The sequence below is a fragment of the Grammomys surdaster genome, unplaced genomic scaffold (assembly GCF_004785775.1).
Source record: "Grammomys surdaster isolate TR1022 unplaced genomic scaffold, NIH_TR_1.0 188, whole genome shotgun sequence".
NCBI classification, from domain to species: Eukaryota; Metazoa; Chordata; class Mammalia; order Rodentia; family Muridae; genus Grammomys; species Grammomys surdaster.
In genome coordinates, this window is record NW_021604633.1 from 10,545,631 (window position 1) to 10,561,806 (window position 16,176).

The following is a 16,176-nucleotide window of genomic DNA, read 5'->3' on the forward strand; positions in this document are numbered from 1 at the left end:
GGGAGGGAGGGAGGGAGGGAAAGAGGAGAGATTATTTATATATCTAGAATTTGACCTTTTTGTGATCAGATAATCTTCTGCACTGTTAAGTAGAAAAATCTTTGCCAGTTGTGACCCATTCTGAATTTATAAAAAACAAACAATGCAAATTCGAAAAGTTTTGTGTGAAGTAGGAGCAACAAACATTCTAAACCTGATGCACAGATCCAATGTACTCAATTATGAAGGTTATTAAAGGTGTATGACAGGAGACGTCTCTCTTTTCTTTCTAAAAGCAATTGTTACTCAGGTCTGAGGGTTAACTGAGGCTCTTCAGCTTCTGACACTATGGCTTCCCGTTGTGAGTCAAGCCACCATTTGTCCTGAGAGAAAGGACACTGAGTACTTGAACACTTAGAATGGACAATATAGTAGTGAGCTGGCTGGTTTCACACTGTCCCGTTCCCAAAAGCTCTCTACAGCCACTTCTGAACACCAGCCCTACAGCATCTGTGCTGGCTTAACTGCCAATGGAACAATCTGGAATCACCTGACAAGACATCGTTAACAAGGAATTATCTAGAACAGGTTGACTTATAGGCTTGTCTGTGGGGTTAGAGAAGTTGTTAATTCGTGAAAGAAGACTGAGCCATTCCGGGTGGCACCATTCCCTAGGCAGGTCTCCAATAGCAGAAGAGAGAAGAAAGCTAGCTGAAAGCAAGCAAACAAGCAAGAATCCGATTATTCTCTTTGCTCTTGACTGTGGATATGATATAAACAGTTACTCAAATTCCTGCTGCCTTGACTTCCTGCACAAGATGAACAGAATCCTAGAATCAGAGCTAAAACAAGCCTGTTCTCCCCTAAGTTGCTAGTTGTTGGGGTATTTGTCATAGTCACAGGCAAGAGACTGGACCATCTTACCTCTTCTATGGGACATTAGGACAGAGTCAAGAAGAGAAAACACCTCGGGCTTCTCCTGGGACAGGGATGGCAGGTCACAGAAGTGTCATGGAGTGAGCACTTCATGGCTGGACAAGGCTACCCCAAGAGGCCCCTGAAAGAGGAACCTAGCTTCTGCCTCACTACAGCTACACTGTGTTTCCACCATAGTCCATTTTTTCCCCATTACTATCACTTCTGGTTCAGCAATCAAGTAGAACTCACGTTCAAAACCCAATGTGACTTTTGCTTTCCAAGTAAATAGACATTAGCTTCCTAGAAATCCTGGTGACTAAGCCAGGAAGCATCATCCTTCATGACCCCTGAAAGAATACTGGGCCTTGGTCTTTCTGTGTAGGTAATGCACACTTCTATAGATGATAAAAACTAACACACACCCTAATTGCAAATATTAACACATTTAGCTGGAAATATGAATCAAACTCTTCCTTTAATTAAAGATCAAAACCTTATCCCATCAGCTGGCTTGAGTTGTCCACAGTGAGAAAAACGTACATTTTTCTGGAACTTTATTTTCTTATCTCCTTCTACTTCCTAGTCAGTTATTTTTTCCAGCATTGGTGGGGGCTGGATAAAAGAGAGACCAAATGAAGTGGGTGAGATCTACCATTTCCAGCCAGATCTCAGCTCTCTGGGTCTGGCAGAGCAAAGGCTGAGTATTTTATAGAGACATCTGTACAGCATCTTCAGAGAGGCCCAAGCCTTTGGATTCTCTCCTAAAGCACCTTTGACTAGGCACATTTTTTATCATGTTGTAAACATGCCCAAGCTCCATTTCCTAAGCCTGAAAGAATTAGGTCTATTCTTCCAAAACCTTGCTATTCTCTTTCTGGTAATTTTCAACAAAAATCAAAATGGTCCTAGTGTAGGAGGACAGGTCTCTAGGTAGCCTTGGCTAACCCAAATTTCCTTTGTCTCACTATTAGTTCTCAACAACGACTGTAGAATGTACTGTGAACTCAGTGTATTAGAAAAGGAAGAATGGACGAGGGCAGCCTCCACTATGTCCTTATTTCTTCCAGTATAGGAGAGTATGTAACATTTAAGTACCACCAAAGTAGAAAGGCAAAGACAGTGCTTTCTGAGACCCTAGGCACTGTAGCTGTCTTCAGATACACCAGGACAGGGCATCTGATCCCATTACAGATGGCTGTGAGCCACCTTATGGCTGCTGGGACTTGAACTCAGGACCTCTGGAAGAGCAGTCAGTGCTCTAACAGTTGAGCCACCTCTCCAGCCCCAGATACACACTTTCTTAAAAGTCATTGAGTGCAAAAATAATTCTTGTTGTTGTTTTCTTGAGACAGGGTTTCTCTGTGTAGCTCTGACTGTCCTGGAAGTCACAGAGACCCATCTGCCTCTGCCTCCCAAGTGCTGGGATGGAAGATGTGAGCCACCCCTGCCCAGCTATTCAGTACAATTTATGTAAATTGTGGCAGCTCCAGTGACATCATCCTCAAATGAGTTACTCGTGGATGATGCACATTCCGGTTCCTCATGTTTTTAATACATCGATATGAAAGCCATTGGACAGCAGCCATTAGTCAGACACTTTGCCTTATGTCTGTCACATGCAGTAAGTTGCTTAAGGCCCCTTCCTTCTGCTGAGCCCCACTTTTCCCTTTCAGATTCAGTCAGTATGAGCCTACCAAGAGCAGGAAGATGCAATTCGAATGGGCAGCACAGGCAGCAAACATACAGCAACATTTGACATCCTGTTTCTCTTTTCAAAAGCTTTTCCCTTTTGTCCCTTTCCTTCTTGCTAGGTTGAAATTCAATAAACAAAATGATGTGACTATCGAAATATGTTCTGTCAAGCTATAGCATTGGAAATAGTTAATACCATACTCAGAAAACACCTTAGCACCAATATACGGTCTCATCATGGCAAGAATCCAAATTAGGTATACTGTGAAATCAGAATTTGGTCAATAGGATCAATTTTAACAATCGGATTATCAGCTGGGAGCTGGCATATACTTTTCATCCTAGCACTCAGGAGGCAGAGAGAAGAGGAGAGAAGGAAGATAGAAAATGGTTGGGGTTTGATTAGGGGGAGTGTTTCAGTGAAGTGGATGTTTAACTCTGGGCATAGCAATGTGGATATGTAGATTCACACATGTCTCTTTCCCTGATATATCCAAGTTAAACTTCACTGTCTTACCTACTGTCTCAATTCATCTTTGATGGAGAGATATCAGATGTCCGAATCAAAGAGTATCTTTTGCTCAGGTTTCCAACTTTAAGTGGCTCTTGGGTTATAAGAGCATCTTCTCTAAAGACAGATATTCTCTAGGATAATTTATTGAGACACATACACACACACACACACACACACACACACACACACACACACAAAGATGACCACCCCTTCCTACCTCCCTCTACCCACCCACCCTTTCTCTCTTCATCACCATCAGTCTCTCAATCCATCTTTCTCTATCACGTCATCCACATCTCCCTCCATCCCCCTCAGTATCCCCTCATTTAATCTCTCCCTCCATCTCTCCTCAGCGTTGTCACAATAAAAACCATCAGTGACCACAGAAACTTTTGAGACTGTGTGACTGTCCAGTTCCACTGGCAAGTTCAGAAAGAAGGGGAGAAGGAAGAAAGAAAGGAAGAAACCTAGACAGATAGATCAGGGCTGGAGAGATGGCTCAGCGGTTAAGAGCACTGACTGCTCTGCCAGAGGTCCTGAGTTCAATTCCCAGCAACCACATGGTGGCTTACAACCATCTGTAATGGGATTTGATGCCCTCGTCTGGTGTGTCTAAAGACAGACAGCTACAGTGTACTCATATATAGAAAAAAAAATTTTTTTTTTTGAGACAGTGTTTCTCTGTGTAGTCCTGGCTGTCCTGGAGCTCACTCTGTAGACCAGGCTGGCCTCGAACTCAGAAATCCTCCTGCCTCTGCCTCCCAAGTGCTGGGATTAAAGGTGTGCACCACCACCGCCCGGCTGAAAAAAAATTTTAAAGAAAGATCATTCGTTTATAATTAAAATAAATTTAGTACTTAGAACATTTTTACATTATAAATTTCGACCTACCTACTTCTACTCTTAAGAGTAATAATGCCTTTACAGAAATCATGTGCTTTGGGAAAATACCTACTACAATACCATCCAACTGCCGCTTACTTCTAGGTTGAGTGGGCACCTCGTAGCAGTAGTCATATAGCAGTAAGAAGTGCTAATATATAATGTGACTTCATTATCAACCATCATTTTCATCGTCATGTATTTTCATTTTCTCTTACACAAAGGAGCACGACTTGGCCTTGATGCTCTGTCTTAACTTGAGGACTTTACATGAAAGCATAATGGGGTGTCGCATATCACCCAAAGTCTATCTGCTTCCTATGGTATTTTTGTTTCTCTCGTTAGTCCCTAACCATTCTGCATAGTGTGAATGTCTTTGTTAAAAACAGTAATTGTCTGAGATCACAGTGGCAACCAAGGTTAAGACTTAAGCTCAAAAATCCAGGTGCTGGAACAGAAGAACAGTAGGAGACTGGAGGCAGAGGACACAAGGCCCCATGAGCACCGCTCCTCACATATTTCAAACAGTCACACACTTGCAGTAAGCAGCACAGTTCCATAGTCTCTGATCAGCTCCTGCCTCCAGGTTCCTGCCCAGCTTGGGTTCCTGGCCAGCTTGGGTTCTTGCTGTACTTCCTCACGTGATGGATTGCTATATGGGAGTGTAACTGAAACAAGCCTTTTCTTCTCCAGTTACCTTTGGTCATGGTGTTTCATTTATGCAATAGTGACTCTGACTAACCTCTGTCTTACAAAAACAGAAAAATATATCTAGCCAAAGTGAGAATTCAGGGATCTCTGTGATATAACAGAGGCTCCCTCAGAGCTAGCAAGGTCCATAATGTAATACTTGCATAAGGACATCCAGGGAACATAGAACAGACCCTGGCAGCCTGAATAGATTTGCAATGGAGTTTGAACATATTATAAAGTATAGGCTTGTCTGTGAGCAGAAACTCTCATCTTGTTGGGATTTCCAGGAGAGACAATTACATCTTGAGTCTTTGAACAGTCATGAAGTACAAAGCCATCCATACCATAAGATGCTAGCGTAGGAAACTGAGGTTATCCTCAAGGTTTAATATAGGCCACATCCTTTACAGAGGGATCATAGTATAGTCATATAAAAACAAGCCATAGAGGATAGAAGAATGGCTCCATTGGTAAGGCACTTGCTTTGTCCTCACTAAGACCTGGGATCAATATCCAGCATTCATGTGAAAACCTGGGCACATACTTTTTAAACCCAGCACAAGAGAGGCAGAGACAGGTATGCCTCTGGGGTTTGCTGGCCAGCTGGTGAGCCCTGGGCAACTGAGAGATTCTCAAACAACAGGTGGAAGACACCAGAGGAACAATACATGTTATACATACACACATACATATATACATACATACATACATACATACATACACACACACAGAGGCAAGCATACCATAAATATGCATGCACATGCATTTCAAAAGGGTTATCAGCACATGGCCTGAGGTTAGGGGCAGAAAAAGTATAATTGTTGACTTTTTTCCTTACTGTAATGGTGACAAATGAAAAAAAAATAGACTCACTGTATAAGAATGAAATCAGTTAGTTAGAAAAACAGCTTGAAAATGCAGGATTCTGCCAAGGACTCTGAAAACTAAAGATTACAACAAATTCATAGACAAACATTACAGACTTCCAGTGAGTTCTACAGGAAAAAAAAAAGAAGAAGCTAAGCAATGAAAATCAATAACAAGCTATATAGCAAGAAAGAGTATTTCTGGGAACTACACCCAACACATTTACTGAGTTCCAGGAAAAGTAAGAGTAGGTAGCTGGATGAATCATTTTTATTTTCACGAATCAGAAAAGGGTCTTACAAGCATTGAGGCAACAAAAGTCATGTAGTAAAGAACGTCAATTGGCTCCAATCCTCTTCCACACCAAACAAATCAGACACCAGTCAAGTAGAGGGGAGATAGCTGATTTAGGATATCCTAGACCAACTGTTCAACATCCAAGCAAATGACTCTTCCTGCAACAGTAGTAAGGCATTCTAGACTTGAAAACTGTTGAAAACCATGCATGCATATTCTTCTTTAACCTCACGCGATCAGTTTCAGATACACTGTAAGTAACATGCAGATGAGAAGACTAACAATGTAAATACAGAAAGGGTCGAAATAACCAAGTTCAGTATCTTATCTTACTTAGCATCTTACTTAGGATGCTATTAGCAAAAATCAGCAGAAAAATCTCACTCAGCTGGCTCAATATTGAAAAGTATTTTTCCCTCTCTGTTTCTCCAGTCCAATCCCTCAGGCCAGCTGTGGCCTCCTCTCCTCTCTGCCCACGTCTCCTGTGGATTCCACCCACCATCTCCTCCTGACCTCCTTCCCTCCACTCCTCACTACATTTCAGCTTCCATAGCAGCAGGCATTCTCTATGAGCACAGCAGCTGAACAGGCCAGAAAGACAGGTAACACAGAGCCATCACACTCTCTGAAAACCCAGAAAGGAAACAGAAACCAAGGAATAAAAACATCCACTTAACAAAGACAAGCTCAGAAATCAGCACCTAACCTATAATCACCTCAAACCCAGATTCCTAGATACTAGCACAAGAGCACAATCAATAATAACTGGGTAGTATGTCTCTACTACAGCCCAACTATCCTACCACACCAGACCCTGAATATTCCAACACAGCCAAAGCACAAGAAAAAGACCTCGAAACCGACTATATGAAGGTGATCAAGGTCCTTAAAGAGGAAATTAATAAATCCTTTAAAGAAATCCAGGAAAATACAAACAATTGGAGGAAATGAATAAATCTATTAAAGAAAGCCAAGAAAGAAAAAAAAAACAGTTCAGAAAAACAAATAAAACTATCCAAGAAGCAATAAAGAAAACACGAACTGAGGAAAATCTGAAAATAAAAAAAAAAAACCTTATGAATTCAAGCAGGAACTTCAGAGGTGAGCTTCGCTAACAGAATACAGGAGATGAGAGAAAGGATCTTAGGCAGTAAAGATACCATAGAAGAAATGGACTCAACAGTCAAAAACAAAAAGGTTAAATCTATAAAATTCCTGACACAAAACATTCAAAGAAATCTGGGCCACTATCAGAAGACCAGACCTAAGAATAATAGAAAGAGAAGAATCCCTGCTCAAAGGCCCAGAAAATATTTTCGACAAAAATCATAAAAGAAAAATTTTCTAACCCAGATAAAGACAGACCTATAAAGGTATAAGAAGTTTACAGAACACCAAATAGATTTCCAGACCTCTGAGGTCTATATGTACAATAAAGTTTTCAATCTATGTCTAAGGCTTTGGCTATTAATTGAAAGATTTGGCTATGAAAGCCAGGCCATTGTCAAACTAAATCAGAGGAACAGTTTCTGGAGCAAACTACATGTACTACAGATGGATAGGAACTAACTAACCAAACTCTTAGCCCATTGACTGACAAAACTCACTGTTACTACACATAGCCCAAATTAACTTTAGATGACTTATAAGGGGCTAAAACTTGTCTAATATTCAAAACCTTCAACCTAGACACTTCCCCTTATTCTGATGCCTGACAGTTTGTCATATGGGTTAATTAATATGGGTAACAGAAATATTCCTGGGCCTTTGAGACTACCTGGGGGTCATGTACTAATTGTTTAACAAAATTTGCCTCTACTGGTGCTTTTTAAATGAAATAGAAATGTTGATCAGGACCTAGAAGTATTATAATTTTCAGTTCCTGAATTAAAACATCAGTTAGATTCCCTTTCAGAAATGGTCCTACAAAATTGGAGAGGTTTGAACTTCTCATACAATAAAGGAAACTATCTATGACTTTAGAAGAAACCTGTTGCTTTATGCTAACTAATCAGAAGTGATCAGAGAAAAATCTTGCCATGGTTGGGCAAATGATTGGTCCCTGTCTCTGTTGTCTTTGTCTCCTGCCTAACTACTCTGCCATCAGAACTATCCAGTCCTTTAATTCTCATTCTGATTCGATTAACATCAAGCCTATGCATCTTAAATTTAAATAAAATGAGTCTATGATTTTACTCATTCACAAATACCAATGGGGAATGTAATAGGACTCCAGATCTTAGTAGACCCCCACAAATTAGCACAATTGTCTCCATGATGAAAGTACCATTTAGAATGCAAAACTCAGCATGTAGAGAGCACCACACACCAAAACTAAAATGAATGCCAAATCCATCAAAGTAAGAGTTTCTGTTCCTGTGAAGAGACAATTTTTTATAAAGGAAAACATTTAATTGGAGCTGACTCACAGTTCAGAAGTTCAGTCCATTATTGTCATGGTGGGAAGCATGGTGATATGCAGGCAGACATGGTGGTGGAGAGGTAGCTGACAGTTCTACGTCTTGATCTGCAGACAACAGAAAGTGACAGTGAGCCACTAGGCCAGGTTTGAGCTTCTGAGAGCTCAAAACTTGTCCCCTAGAGACAGACTTCCTCCAACAAGGCCACACCTACCCCAACAAAGCCACATTTATCCCAACAAAGCCACACTTCCTAATAGTGCTACTGCCTATGAGCCTATGGGGGCCATTTTCTTTCAAACCACCACACCCTCAAAGTCCATATAGTTTGGGGAAAGTCTCAAAATGTACTAACCTTGCTTTTTAGCTTCTGTAGTTTCACTTCTGACTAACTATTCCTGTTAACTGTAGTACATCAACCCAGAACACGATTTTTGTGCTTAAATGCTCACCCAGAGAAAGGCTCAATGCTACACTAGGTTGCAAACACCAAATATAGTCACCAACTAGCTAATAAAGACTTTCTATTGGATTAAAACATTGTCCAAGCCATCTCTGGTGACTATCCCAAAACAAGATGACAGCCTAGACTGTACCCAGCAAACCTTCAAACACCATAAATGGAGAAAATAAGATATTCCATAATAAAGTCAAATTTAAACAATATTTATCTCTGAATCCAGCCCTAAGACTGTGCTAGAAGAAAAATTTCAACCCAAGGAGGTTAACTATACCCATGAAAAAAAACACAAAGGAAATCTTACTTCAGCAATACTGAAAGGGAGGCACATACCGCCCCCCCAACCACTACCAATTCCACCAATAAGAACAGCAATACCAACACCAACATCAAAATAACAAGGATCAAAAGTCATTAGTATCTCACTATCAATGGTAGTATTCATCCAAGAAACATAAAAACATCAAGGACAGACATTATCTCAAGGTAAACATTAGAAAAAGATATTCCAAGAACCTAAGAACCAAGGTGATGTAGCCATTTTAATAGCTTATAAAATAAACTTCAAACCAAATCTAATTAAGAGACCAGGAAAGACACTATATATTCATCAAAGGAAAAGTCCACCAGGAAGACAATGCAATTCTTAATATCTATGTACTAAACACATGGACATCCATTTTTGAAAAGAATCACTATTTTAAGCTTAAATCACATATTGACCCTCACACACTGATAGTGGGAGGCTTCAACACCCCACTCTCACCAGAAGAAGATCACCCAGACAAAAACTAAACAGAGAAATACTGGAGCTAACAGACATTATAATCCAAATGGATATAACAGGCAATTACAGAACATTTCACCCAAGCACAGAAAAATATATCTTCTTCTCAGTACCTCACGGATCCTTCTCCAAAACTGACCACATACTCTACTCAGTCACTAAGCAAGTCTGAACAAATAAAAGAAGATTGAAATGACCACTGCGTCCTATTATACCACATGGATTAAAGCTGGACTTCAGTAACAACAGAACAAATTCATGTCAACTTAATAACTCTCCAATGAATAAAAAATGGGTCAAGACGGAAATAGAGAAATGAAATAACTTTTAGAATTCATTAAAAATGAACACAAAGCATACCCAAATTTATGGAATACAATGAAAGACATGCTAAGAAAAAAATTTCATAACACTAAGTGCCTACATAAAGTAAGTACAGCAGTCTCATACTAGCAACTTAACAGCACACCTGAAAGATCTAGAAAAAAATCCTAAACACACCCAAGAGAAGTAAATGGCAAGAAATAGTTAAACTGAGGACTGAAATCAATAAAATAGAAACCAAAAGAACAATACAAAGAATTAATGAAACAAAGAGTTGGTTCTTTGGGAAAATCAGCAGATAGACAAACTCTTATCCAAACTAACTAAAGAGAATATCCAAATTAACAAAAGCAGAAAATAAAGAGGGACAGAGTAAAGAAAGTCTAGACAATCATATGTTCGAAACCTGTACTCTACTAAATTAAAAAATCTAGAAGAAATTGATAATCATCTCTATAGGTACCACTTACTAAAGTTAAATCAAAATCAGATAAACAATGTAAATACACCTTTAACACCTATTAAAAATAAGCAGCCTTTAAGTCTCCCAATTTAACAAAAAATAAAAATAAAACAAACAAACAAACAAACAAAGGCAGCCCAGGGCCAGATGGTTTTAGCTCAGAATTCTACCAGATTTTTAAAGAAAAACTAATACGAATACTCCTCAAATTATTACACAATATAGAAAAGAAGACACATTGCCAAATTCAATTTATGAAGCCACAGTTAGTCTGACATCAATAGAGTAATAAAACAACTGAAGGAGATCAAGGAGATACAAATTGGAAAGAAAGGAGTAAAAGTATCCTTATTTGCAGATGATATAGTAGTATACATAAGTGACCCCAAAACTTCCACCAGGAAACTGACAGCTGATAAACACTTTCAGCAAAGCAATTGGATACAAAATTTACTCAAAAAAAAAAAAGTTAGCCCTCCTATATACAAATGACAGACTAAATAAAAAATCATGGAAGCAACACCTTTCACAATATCCTCAAATAATATAAAATATCTTGGGGGTAACTTCAACCAAGCAAGTTATATGATAAAAACTTCAAGTGTTTGAAAAAAATTGAAGAAATCAGAAGATGTAAAGCTCTCCCTTGCTCTTGGATCAGTAGAATTAACAGAGTAAAGCATGGCCTCCATACCAAAAGCAATCTACAGATTCAATGCAATCCCCACTGAAATTCCAACAAAAATTTTTACAGCCCTTTAAAGTGCTGTTCTCAATTTAAAATGAAAGCAAAGCAAAACAAACAAACAAAAAAAACAAGATAACTAAAATAACCCTGAACAATAAAAGAACTGTTGAAGGTATCACCAGTCCTGATTTCAAGTTTTATTACAGAACTATAGTAAAAATAATCACATGGTATTTCAATAAAAACAGATACATTGATTAATGTGATTGAATTATCAATGCAGATATAAATCCACACACCTGACTTTTGATGAAGAACCTAGAAACATACACTGGAAAAAAGACAGCATCTTCAACAAATGGTTCTGATCAAACTGGATGGCTGCACACAGAAGAACGTAAATAGATCCATATTTATCACACTGATAAAACTCAAATCCAACTTCCGGTCTGGGCCCGAGCATAGAGCAGGTTACAGGCAGCAGCTCTGTACCCAACTTCAGAAAACCGAGAGAAAGAGGGCCTCCCAGGAAATTTAACTCAGGCAGCATCCCAGGTTCCTGATGTACATCCTTCTCTGAAACAATCATTTGCCCCAGATATGACATTGCAATGGATCCAGTTACCTGCCTCACAACTCCCACCCTAGGGAAGGAGGGTATCAGCTCCACTTGAACTGGCAATGTAATCGAAGTAAATAACACATGTTCTTGCAGAAAAACAAAACCAAAAAAACAAACAAACAAACAAAAAAAAACCCTCAAATCCAAGTGGATCAAAGACTGCAACATAAAACCAGAAACACTGAACCTGGTAGGAGAGAAAGTAGGGAATAGCTTGAATGCACTGGCACAGGAGACAACTTCCTGAACAGAACACCAACATCTCAGGCACCAAGTTCAACAATTAACACATGGAACCTCAGGAAACTTAAATGCTTCTGTCAGGCAAATGAAACCTTCAATAGGACAAAGCAGAAGCCTAAAGAATGGGAGATTTTCAGTAACTCCAATCTAATAGATGGAGAATATCCAAAATGTATAAAGAACTTGAGAAGCTAGATATTGGAGCTGGAGAGATGGCTCAGAGGTTAAAAGCACTGTCCAGAGGTCCTGAGTTCAATTCCCAGCAACCACATGGTGGCTTACAACCATCTGAAATGGGATCTGGTGTCCTCTTCTGGCCTGCAGGCATACACGCAGGCAGAACTCTATACATAATAAATAAATAAATAAATACATAAATAAATAAATAAATAAATAAATCTTTTTTAAAAATTAAAAAAAGAAGCTAGATATCAATCAATAAATAATTCAGTTTAAACACTGGATACATATCTAAACAAAGTTCTCAATAGAAGAATCTCAAATAGCTGGAAAATATCCAAAAAGGTGTTCAACATTCTTTGTCATCAGGGAGATGAAAATAAAACAACTTTGAGATTTCATCTTACACCTGCCAGAATGGCTAATATCAAAAACACAAGTGAAAACCCATGCTGGTGAGGATACGGAGCAAGAAGGACATTTGTCCAATACTGGTAAGAGTGTACTACCACTGTGGACATCAGTATGGAAGCTCTTCGGAACACTGGAAATCAATCTACCTCAAGACCTAGATATACCACTCTTGGGCATATACATTTGATATATGCCACAAGAACATCCTATCGTAAGAACACTTCCTCAACCATGCTTGTTGTGGCTCTAGTCCTAATAGCCAGAAACTGGAAACAACCTAGATGGAACTAGAAAACAATATTCCTGAGTGAGGTAACCCAGACCCAGAAGGATAAATATGGTGTGTGTTCACTTCTAAGTGGCTATCAGCCATTAAGTAAATGATAACCAAGCTAAAGTCCATAGAACCAGAGAGATCAGGTAAAGAGGAGGAGTCCAGAGGAGATGCATGGATCTTAACTGGAAAAGGAAATAGAATAGATTTTGAGGGTAGACTGGGGGCACATAGAAACTAGAGAGAGAGAGAGAGAGAGAGAGAGAGAGAGAGAGAGAGAGAGAGATCCAGTGCTGTGGTGCAGGAGCAATGGGATAGAGACATTGTACGGAGAGATGTCTGGAATTGGGGGCATCTGGGGAGTGGTGTGGTATGGGAAAAAACACAAGGCGGGGGGGGGTGCCCCAGGCCCAAGCGGCAGCAACCCTCTGACGGGTAGGCGAGGGAGTCCCAGGGCTTTCCCACCGGCAAGTCCCACATGACATGCAAAAGTCTGAAGTTTTAAAGCTGGAAGCTTTGTGGCAGCAGGCCCCAGAAGACGCGTGGACTGGCTTTCCAAGGAATAGTTTATTGTTCATAGTGTGATAGTTCATCTGGATGTGTGCCCTCCCCCCCCCCCAGCCAGGGGAGAGCTGGGTTTAATAGGGAATGGGAAAGAGGGGGGACTGGGGAGGAATAGCTTAATTAGCTGCGCCCCCTGGCCTTTAGATAACTCATGAATATGAAAATCTCTTAGTCATGCCCTCTACCTGGAAGGTGACGTAAAACCTCCTGGGAGGGGGTACTTTGAGCCAACCGTGTCTGCAAGGTACAGGCTAATGGGGATGTATGTGGCCGCATGTGGGGGTCGTCTGGAATCCTGGAGCGTGGGGAGATAACTGCCGTCCCTGACAGGCTATGTCCCTGTTGGGTCCCTGGCTATCTCAGACCCAGTGCTCTACCGGGAAGACCAAGACATCCCTTTGCGGGCCCCACAGTGTGGAAAACTAGTGTGGTGGAAGCTTCCTCTAGTTTATGAGGGTGATTCTAGTGAGGACTCTTACTAAGAAAGGATAAATAAGGAGAGTCTCAATTTGCCATCTCTTTAACTACACTAGGCTTCCACTGGTGGGACTGGGTTGCATTTGGTTGTACTGTTGGTCAAGAGTAGAGAGTCTTAAAACACCCAGGCTGATGTTAGGAGAGGGGGTTGTTCTTTACCAACATTGTCAAGGATAACATCTGCACGGTTCATTGAATATGGAGAGGTTGACTTGGTGCCTGCATGGAGTTTTGACCCCCTATGGTCTAGACTCTTTTGTGCAGGAAGGTACTCTGATGGCTACAAAACCAAACAACAAACAAAACAAAAACAAATCAAACCAAATAAACAAAGAGAAACCCTGGACACCAATCCAGACACCTTTGACCAATCTGTCCTGACTGCAAGATGTGCTCGGGCATTGGTGGCACCAAAGTTGTGGTAGTGGCCAACTAATGTCTGGTTTAATAGGCCCACCCCACGAGAGAAAACACTGCTCAACACTGCTGCTTGGATGGTCAGGAATGGAGAGTATATAGCCCAGAAACCCAGGATAGAATCAAACAGGACTGGTCTAACAAACAAACGATCAATAAAATGATTCCTAATGACATTCTGCTGAACGTATAGAACAGTGTCTTGTCCAGCTATCTATCGTCAGAGAAGTTTCTTCTAGTAGCAGATAGGGGTGGACGCAGAAACCCACAGCTAGACATTATACAAAGACAGTCTAAACAGAGGTCTTCATTGGGTCCCTCCCCTCAGAGCTCAGAGGATCAATAAAGAAATAATAAATTTTTTAAAAAGAAAGAAAAAATTCTTTTCTCAATACATCCTGACTGCTGTTTCCCTCCCTCCACTTCTCCCAGATTCCCCTTACCCCCTTACTTTTCTTTCCCCCAGAGCCACTCCTCCTCCATTTCCCGTTAGAAAAAGAGCAGGCCTCTCAGGGATGTCAAGCAAACATGGCACATAACAAGTTACAATAATACTAAACACAAACACTCTTATCAAACCTGAATGAGGCGATCCAGTAGGAGGGAAAAGGGTTTCAAGAGCAGGCAAAAGCACCAGAGACACATCCATTTCCACTCTTAGGAGTCCCACAATAACCTCAAGCTACACAATCATAACATACATGCAAGGACTTAGCTTAGACCCCTATAGGGTCTCTGATAGTCACTTCAGTCTCTGTGATGCCTGCTTAGTTGAATCCTACAATCCATCTCTCCCCTCTTCTGGAAGGGGTCCCTGAGTTCTGCCTACTATTTGTCTGTGGGTCTCTGCATCTGTTCCCATCAGATGCTGTATGATGCCTCTCTAAAGACAATTTGGCTAGGGACCAATCTATGAGTATAACAGAACATCATTAGAATTCATTTCATTGACTCTCCCCCCACCCCCGCTGTGGTGTTTGGTTCTATCCTAGGTTGCTGGGCTATCCAGCCTTTGGTTCCTGGTCCTCCAGGCAGTATCAGAGTTGGAATTCCTCTCCTGGTATGGACCTTGAGTTAGACCAGCCATTGTTAGCCACTCCCACAAATTCTGTGCCACCATTACCCACGACAGCTCATCTTGCATTAAGGACAAACTGAAGGCCAAGTTTTGTGTCTGGGTTGATGTCTCCTACCTGGAAGACTTGCCTGGTTTTAGAAGATGGTCAGTTCAGGGTCTGTATCCCCCTTTACCAGGATTCTTCACTGGGGTCACTCTCATAGAATCCAGGGAGTTTTCCCTGCACTGGGTATCCACATTGCCCTCCAAATGCCCCTCAGTTCCAGCAATTTCTCTCATTAATCTCTTCCTCAATCCCTTGCTCCCCATCCCTCCTGTTTCTATCTGTTCCTGCTAGCTGCCCATTCCAGGACATCCTCATCGAACTTGGGCTGATCTGGAAGCTTCTAACCCAAATATTCTAGAAGAAACCTCCTGGACTTGCTGTCTCCCGTTGGCCAGTGTTAGAAAATGAATAGTGTCACATACTAGAGGCTGGAGAGACAGGCGGCATTGGGGAGCTCACCTGTCCACACACTGTAGATCTCATTGTTCAACTTTCACGCATTTTACTACAAGGTAATGAGACACAGCTAAATGAGATAAATTCACAGTATGTAACAATATCTAAAACAAACAAGAAGGGTTGCAGAGAATAACCAAATCATTATTTGGTTATCAAAATATTAAAAAATTTTAAAATCAATCTCTCTCTCTCCCTCTCCCTCTCCCTCTCCCTCTCCCTCTCTCCCTCTCTCCCTCTCTCCCTCTCTCCCTCTCTCCCTCTCTCCCTCTCTCTCTCTCTCTCTCTCTCTCTCTCTCTCTCTCTCTCTCTCTCTCTCTCTCTCTCAGCAAAATAAAAAAAGGAAGGAAGGAAAGAAAGCAGCCCTGATCTCTTTAGCTCTTTATTATATTCCTGCAATCTGAGTCACCCTGAAGAATTT